The sequence below is a fragment of the Copidosoma floridanum genome, unplaced genomic scaffold, assembly GCF_036245765.1.
Source record: "Copidosoma floridanum isolate Cflo_tuat_1 unplaced genomic scaffold, Cflo_Japanese_pri ptg000001l, whole genome shotgun sequence".
NCBI classification, from domain to species: Eukaryota; Metazoa; Arthropoda; class Insecta; order Hymenoptera; family Encyrtidae; genus Copidosoma; species Copidosoma floridanum.
Genome location: NW_028321878.1, coordinates 4854518 through 4863404, shown reverse-complemented (window position 1 = coordinate 4863404; position 8887 = coordinate 4854518). Strand labels below are relative to the sequence as shown.

At 43.9% G+C, this 8887-nt stretch overlaps 1 protein-coding gene across 1 annotated transcript in view; it reads left to right on the top strand.

Annotated features, from left to right (window-relative positions):
• Positions 1 to 212: 212 nt before the first annotated feature.
• The window catches only part of LOC106635734 (uncharacterized), a 43316-nt gene continuing 34641 nt past the window's right edge, over positions 213 to 8887 (top strand). The window contains exon 1 of the mRNA XM_089592708.1: positions 213 to 282. The gene's annotated coding sequence lies outside the window, so the exon portion shown is untranslated. The remainder of the gene's footprint in view (positions 283 to 8887) is intronic.

Genomic DNA, 8887 nt, shown 5'->3' with positions numbered 1-8887 from the left:
AATCTCGCCTCGGCCGCGTGGGGGCGACGAGGAGCAGCGGCGAGAGGTTTTACCGCCGCGGTGGTGGTGGTCGAGGAGGAGAGCCTCGCGGTGGTCAGTTGGTGCACGAGCGCTCGGCCGGACGCTTGTTCCTCGCGCTCGAAACCCACAAGATTTTTTTTCCTCTCTTTCTCGAATCGGTAAGTCGCGCGCCGATTTTTTTTTGTGACGGTGTGTGCCGATCGTGCATTTTGAACAATCAATCGCAAGGTGCATCAGTGCCTCATCAAGGTGGTTCGAGGGGTACGTAACACACCACAGTTCAAAATGTTTGTCCCGTCGCAGCGAAAAAAAACCGAGTCGAATTTTTCCCCCCATCAATGAAAGTCGACCCAGTTTGACTTTTTGCGCGCGTGCCTTCGATCGGGTTTAACAGTCGCGCCGATCGCAATCGATCCCCGCGACCGGCGAATAATTGCGCGCCGAGCGGCTCTCGGTGCATTCTCCCCTCCTCATCCTTTTTTCCCTCTCTCTCTCTCTCTCTCTGCTCTTTATATCACTGTTGTTATTATTATTCAGTCGAATTCCTCGGATTCTGGGTCGCAGCTCGATAATTTTTGCCGATCGATTCACTCCCGTTTCGAGATCCGCTTCTGGTTGGCCGCACCGTCACGTCCCCCCTACGAAAAAAAAAAACAACCTGCCAGCCTTTGATCACCTATACATATTTACTTGCAGTATTGGATGGACATTAGGCCCCTTGCGACCGTATTAAATAATCTTCGACCCTATAATATTATGATTTAGAGAAACGTATAAGTGATGAAATGGAAGCAAGGTTTAATATAAGCCCACTTTGTTAAAATTCACGTATACGTATCACATCTTTACATAGAGGGTATACACATCATACAATAACATCCAGGCCGGAAGCTAGCTCATGTCGTCGTTCCACCCTCCCCCCCCCTCCATCAACCGATCGATCACCATATAGCTCTCTGTTGGCATCGCGGTAAGGCGTATACCTGTATACGTAGCTACAGCTTTCACGCGTCCATATAGGTATACAAAAAATGCGTAAAAGCACCTGTGCCGAATCGTCGGCTGATGGCTGTGTGCGCGCGTGTGTGTAAGTAATAGTTGTCGGGCAGATAACGGAGCTGCGTGCCCCGTGTCCGCGCTGTATACGTCTGTAGTGCATATTATCCATGCACGGCTTTGTTGGCTGCTTCCGAAATTTTTGCTTTTATTTATATATATTTCGTCCTTGCAACGCTACGACATACGTCCTTCCACTAGATGTGTCGCCGAGCTTCCGAATAAATTTCATTCCCACCCCCTCCCCGTCAGTTCGAAAATCGGTCGCTCAAAAACTTAAATATCGCGCGCATAGGCGATAAACATGTCAAACCTCCGACGACGCGGACTCGCAAAAAAAGGACGTGTGAATAACCAAAGCCCGATAATCGCATCCGTACCACGTAGGATTTACGATTTATTAGCCTTTCGAAAATTACATGAATCCAATTTGAATGTTTGGCGAATCGCTTTTGTAAATCAAGTAACCCAGGCGGTCTCGATAATTCATCGATAATGGATTCGAAGGGAGAGAGCCCTTTGCTCGCCGTATATAAGTAACACCGCGAGTCAATTTTCTAATTTGAGAAAAAAAAAAAAATAATAATAATAATAAATAAATAAATAAATAAAGAAAAAAAAAAGTACAGAGAGAACGGAGGAAACCAACCGCGTGTAGCGATGGTTGTACGCGCTCGTAAATTCAACGTGTGCGAGCGAGGGATTTGAAGGGGGGTAGAAAAACGAGATGTGTGTACTGTGTAGTCTATAGCTGCCCGCGGTGGTATATATATGTATGTATGGCAAAGTGACAAGTAATATACAAGGGAGCTAATGTATATACGGGAGGATGGAGGGAAGTCAAGTTTACGCTTCGCGAAGCCGCGACGAGAGATAGCCCTCGTATATGTATACATATATACGTATGGACATGTGTGTGTGTGTGCGACGACTCGGGCGCGCACAACAGTTATGCGGACTATTTCCTCGGCAGGTAGGTAAGTATAATGTATAGGCAACGGGAGGCAGCGCGCGATGAATAAAAGAACCGCGTGCTCTCGTTGTACGTATTGCAGATTGTATATACACGTATATGTATATGCGTGTACATAATAGTATGGGGCTCGAGAGCAAAGAAAAACAATGATAATGAAAAATGAAAACCAAGGGGTGAGAGTTTCAGTTTCAGTTACTTCGACCTATGCAGCTGTTTTAGCCCAAGTCATCTCGTCGAGAGATAGAGAGAGAGAACTATAGTGGGGCGATTCTCAAATCGACTAATAAATCTGTCAATTTTTTTCTTCTCCCACCCCCCTCTTTTATGCGTATTTTTTTGTTAATTCAAACTTACTCGCAGTTACGTGCGTATGTTAAGCACAAAAATGCTCTCGAAAGGACGGCGAACCGGTCCGTATAACTTACACCGCGGATGTAATACATACATACATACGGAGGTATACGCAACTAATTAATTGCCGTTTAATCAATGAAACGCTGACTTTGAACGAAAAACGCGTCGCTTTGAATTTTAGATTTGCCAATATATTGAAACGATTGGCGGGAGGGAATATACACATTAAAAATTCTTGGCACGTACATATATATCTTTCATCGCTATGAGACATTTATTTTCTTAGGCGACGCGAGTCAAGTATAGAAATGAAAAAATTGTAAACACCTGCAGTATGTATATTGGTACGCGGTACTCACCTGTACGTTATTTTCGTCATGCCATTGATTTATGGTTTTCTCATGGTATAGTCTCGGAACGGGTCATAAAATAGTTCCTTCATGGTATCGAATATTACGGCGGAGCCTTGAAAATTTCGTACACACAGGTATACTTATTTTCGCTTTAGTGTGTGCAAATTCTTCATTCCGTGTTGGAAATAAAACGCGAGATTTCGTCCTACAGGTGGTGCCTATGAGGATTTTAATATTGTTTAACAAATAGGCGTAGGTGGACGTGTGAAAGCGCGGGGGAGGGTACCAAAGTCAATGTAGCGCTGGGAAAATGCAAATAAATCTCATGTACCTTTGCACACGTGATGCTTTTCCGCTTACAGGTTGCTGCGGCAACTTATCTCTCTCTCTCTCTTTTTTTTCTTTTTGTGTATGATTGCAAGCTGTGCGATATCCCAACGAGATATAAAAGCCGTTAAACTGCAAATTTGTTTTACAAAAAATATAGAGAATTTATGGGCGGGTCACTTTTGAATTAACTTGGTAATCAATCCAAAACGTTTTTGGATATAGGTACACGTTGGATTACAAAAAAAACTCGTTTGTTCCATACATAAGGTGTATATATATACCTACTACTACTGTATCGATAAACAATTGGCAGTCTATATAATTGTACAACATTTGATTTTTTTTTTTATAATGATGAATTCCTTAAGGAAAATGGAAAAAAGTGAATTGAATCTCGATCAGCTGTTTGCAAACGTGACAGTAACAACGGCGACGGCGACGATGCTCTCGTAGTTAAAATTGCGCCAACACAATGGACAACAATAGACACGATTACATAGTCGACATCTCGCGCGTGTCAGCAAAAGCATCAGGTGCACATCTGCGGGCAATTCACGCCAAATGAGGGGGGGGGGATAATTGCTGTCGAGCGCATCAGCAGCGTAAGTAGGCACATGTCCCGGCAACGTGCAAACTGTCGTTGGCAGACTTGTCTTGCCTATATCGCGTACTGCGCTTCCGCACATACAAAAGAGAGGGTCTGCTTTGCCATTCGAGGAGCGTAGCAGCGAGAAATCGAAGGCAGGAACTGCCCGAAACCAGCGGCGAATGCGAAATTTTCGTCGCCTCGCATCCGCGCTCGAGTTTCCTTTTTCCCTTCTTTGGCATCCGATTTTTTGTTTCTCCCCCTCGCATCGCATCTCAAAGCGTGTTTCGATGGAAACTTTCGTCGGGTGTATGTATATATTTATAGGCGACGGCCAGGTTTTTTCATATCGCCAATTTACGCAACTCTCGAGATTTATCAGGAAGGGAGCCTTTTTTTTCGCGGAGCAACGACAAACGAGTTTGTCATTCGTAAATTTGACGGGGAGGGGACAAAAAAAAAGTACCAACAAGTAGGAGGAGGAGGAGGATAGTTTTGCAAAGAAGAAAAAAAAAAAAAAAAAAAAAACAAAGAGGCTCGTGGTACACGTGTGAAGGATATGCGCGCCGAGTGCAATTAAAATAATTTGCCAAAGACAAGCTGCCGCGCGAGCGGTGTATTTATGTGCTGCCATCGACTGGCTCTATACCATCTGGGTACTACTGGTTTCTGCGACTGCTTTTTTCGCTCGACTCTCCTCCGCGTCTTTTCCTTTTTCATTCAAATTCAAATTCAAAGTCAGGTTTTGCGGTTTGATGCTCGGGAAGATTGACGAAAAATAAAAACAACAACGGACCCTCGTATAAACTTGGCGAAACTTGTCAAAAATGGCCTTTCGACTAGAAAAACGGCAAACAATATTTTTTTTAAACTCCGTCAGAGGACAAAGTTGCACATCGAGATTGTTGTACACGTTACCACAGTCGTCAGAGGCACTGCACGCACTCGACGGATGTCAAACCCATTGTATCACGCGAAGAAGAACGACAAAATCGATGTGACATAACGCGGACAAGACTGTAATTAACGATTCGAGAATTCCCATGGCACATAGTACTGTCCTTTTTTTTTTTTTTTTTTTTTTTTTTTCTTAAAGTGTGTTATTCACAGTTCAGCGTAAGATCGTCGTCTGGCGAAATTAGCGTCGAATTGGAGCAGCAACTCGTATAGGCCACATTAACGTAATGCGCCACGCCCAATTGTGGGTAATTGTCGTCGTCGGCATGGAGCGCGTGTTTACACGGTAGAGCATATTATATGTGTGTTTGTCTCGGTATGCGTACACATGATACGTGATGGATCCAAAATAATGATACCCAATGACGTGGAGATCTGCGAGCTGGAAATAGATGGAGGAAGAGCCCAAAGTATACGATCCAAGCTTGAGTGATTGCGCACTTCCGTGCGGCGCAGTGTATTGTGTATGTGTTTATACACCGACTTGTTGCTTGTCCCAAGTTATCGTTCCTGTTTTTTTTTTTTTGTTTTTTTCTCTCCCAAAGTGCAATGAAATTCTGTTATCGCCGGCACTGTGACTCTAGCACACGCACGTAATGCGATATCGTCGTTTGTTCGCGAATCACTGTTATTTCCAATGTAAGCTCTCTGGTCATTTTGATAAGGTCATGCCGATACGTAACGGTCAATTAAAGTTTTGGTAAATAACAACAACAATTAAAATAATAATAATAATGTGATTTTATTTGAAAGTTTAACCCAGCGTTACTCACGGGAATACCCTTCGAAACTTTTCGGTTAGATTAACATATGTATATATATTTTCAACTACCAGAGCTCAGAATAACCAGCTCGTCTGTTTATTTCTTCATTAAGTATTTCCCATGCTTACTCTGAATTGAATAAAAATGTTAAATCGGTAAGCCCATGTACTTTCAATCGCGTTTATTTATACAAGTGACCACTTTTTTCTCTGGGCACCTATAGGTACACCTATTTATTTCACATATCTCGGGATTTTTAAGATACTTCGACCCACGTCCGCGTATAAGTACACACGGCCAGTTATACAAGCACATATTTTTATAAAAATCCACAAGTAAAATCATAAAAAAGTCGGAAATTCCACCCGTATACAACACCACGATCGACAAAGTAAAAGCTGTTCGGAAGTGAGAGACCCATGGATACGGAGATGGTTCGACGAGGTGCGGAGAAAGCCGCGCCGAAGCAATGAAGATGTCAGAAAGCACTGTTCGCGGGCCTCTCTTTCCCTCTACGTGTATATAAATATACACCCGTATACTTACCCAATACAACTCGCAACGGCTACTGTATACATTATTATATGGGATATCGAGAGAAGGGGAGGGGGGTGAGGCAGTCCACATTCGCGCATAAATTTACGTGCATCAAAGAGCCGTAACAATTATTGTAGACCCATGCGTGTATAATTATACATACGTGACGCAACGGAAGCGTCGCTCTGATGGCTGCCTGATTTTTATACCCACCTGCCGAGGAGGCAGCGCCTGTATACCAGGTACCTATACACACACACTGTGTATACGAGGAATCGCGGGTGTATAAATAATGTACCGATGAAATTTTTTTTTTTTTTTTTTTTTCTTTTCGATGGACGCTCGTGTGCACCGGCGCGAAACGCGGACGCTTTATTTCCCTAATTAGGGCCCAGGGAGGGGGAGATCCAAGGATTTAATAAGAACGCGGAAATCGCGGGTTTTCTCCGAAGTAAGAGAGGATGGGGGATGGGGTATACCCGCAATGAATCACCTATATGTATACACACAATGGCCCGAGATGGGCTTCGTTTTGGGACTGTGCCGACGAAGGTGCATGTGATATTGGCGCTGGAAGAAAAAAGAGAGTGTTGGACGGGGGTCTCTAAATAGGGCCCCCCCGATTAATTTTAACGAGAGCCGCTCTCGGTGGAAGCCTTTTGAAATATTTAACGAAGAGTACATAGGGTGTACCCGTACACGAGGCTACATGATGTACCCTATACACAAGTATGTACCCACCTATATACATTATGTAAATAGGCAAACGGGAGCACGCAGCGGCAGATAACGAAAATAATTGCACAATTTCGTGGAACTCGCGACGAAGAGAGGGGTGGGAGGGAGGAAAATAAGAGTGCATAGCCGTGGCTAAATTGGAATTCGCGAGTCCTTTACGTGTGCGCGGGGTGTTTGCGCTTCGAGATCAAACAACGCGGTACCTATAGCACGCGGGGATCCCTTGTAAACGAGGTAGTCCGGTACGGGGCACTTGCGCCACTCTCTCTCTCTCTAGGCTGCATTTTTTTTTTCCTCTCCCTCGTACCTCGGTATATAGTGCTCACTTATAGTTGTAATGGTGCTCCATGTGAGTAGCGATGTATTATGTCAGCGTGCCTATAGTATAAGTATATATAACACGGGTATACACCATACGAGGCTGCTATACTTCTCTCGACGAGTGGACGGTGAACGTGTATATATATACATGTCTATATACCAGGCAGTGCCCGACGACCCTGAAACTCGCGAGTCGAGAGGAAAAGTCCTTTGCCATCGCGAGAAGACGATGAGCTGCTCTTATCGGTATGTGTCTCCATTGACTTTATCGGGGGCGAAGGTGTCCCGTGATTTTGTAACCGATGCTCCACTTTGCTCGTGAGTCCACGCATATGGAAAAAGGACTCATCGGCCGCTCTCTTGATCGACGTGTTTGAATACACGTGTGCGATCGCGCTACTACTATCGGCACCATTAGCAGAGACATTGACATTAACGGCACGGGGTATCGTTGGGTGGGTAGAGAAGAAAAAAAAAACGCAAAAACAAGTGATGGATACGTATCGGGCAAAAAAAGAACTTTCTCACACTCGCAAGATGGAAATCGGCAAAGCACACCGGTTTTTCTATGTTATTATATTGTACCCAGTTTGCACATAAAATAAGACGAGAGCGATCGTTTGGAAATTTGCAGCGCGAAAGTGCACGTACACACCTATACATGTATTTACACACGTGTGTACGTATGGGCGCTCCGTATAGCTCGTTTTCCGGGCCGATCGACCTCTTTCCCACCTGCATCTCCGGGGCGTCTTCTCATACTCGCTCTCTCTTTTTTCTCGCATCACCGATACTTACTTATTCCGATCGCTAATGAGACGTTGCCTTTCAAAATATCGGGCTTGCATCACCGTGCATAGTACGAGCAGTAGTAACAGGCCAAACATATAGGTGTACTTATAACCGGGCAAGTTATATATATTACGAGGCATGCGTTGCCTGCCCATACGGTATACGGGCTATACAACGCACTTTACTCTCTTCCATACGTATGAGTACATGTATATATATGTACCTAACAGCCGATCACCTGCAACTCTCTTCTTGAAATCGCGTACTTACGGCTCACAGGGACTGTGTATAATATATAGATTCGCGTGTGCAAATTTGAAGGTTTTTACATGATAATCGGTACATTGCATTCGTATGTGTATAAGGTTCGCAAGAGAGGCGCAACCGATTTTATTGTATATAATATATTATATAGGCTCGGCCAAAATGTTTATCGTCGCCTTAGCTGTTTGCGTCTATGCTATAAATGTGTAGGTATATCCTATAAATGTACCGATGCAGTGCTCTACTATGGTTGCATACTTATGCATACAACAGTTACTTGTACATTATTATGACTATAGTGATGTCTCTTTCTCGATACATATACATATTACATACGTCCATATCTACGTTGGATGAGTATATTATGTACTGTTCTGGACTTACTTACGGTTAAATCTGTAATAAGCACACAATCGATCTTGCGCGATCGAACAAGTATAGCAGTGCTACACTACACGTCTATCGCAACTTCATTCCTGATACTCTTGCAGTTTAGTACAACTATAGACAGTACTTATACTTAGCTAACCGTTAGAAGTGCCACTCGAGGGTTGAAAAGAATGATACCATTTTTTAGGCCATTCTAGATTTTATTATGATTAGCTCGTTTGGGGTTGAGCTCGGACGAGTTCCTCCGATCTTGGCCCTGAAGGAACCCTTTTACAATCGGATACAAATTTTCCGTATCTTTGCCGGGCGCCTGAGCCTAGAGGTGATTATTTTTTGGTTATATTGTACGAGTGGCTGCGGATCGCTCCTGCGACCATCACAAGCCACCCGTGGAACCCGTTGCCGAATTCCAAGTTGGTTCTATATACCGGAAAGTGGCCGTGAATAT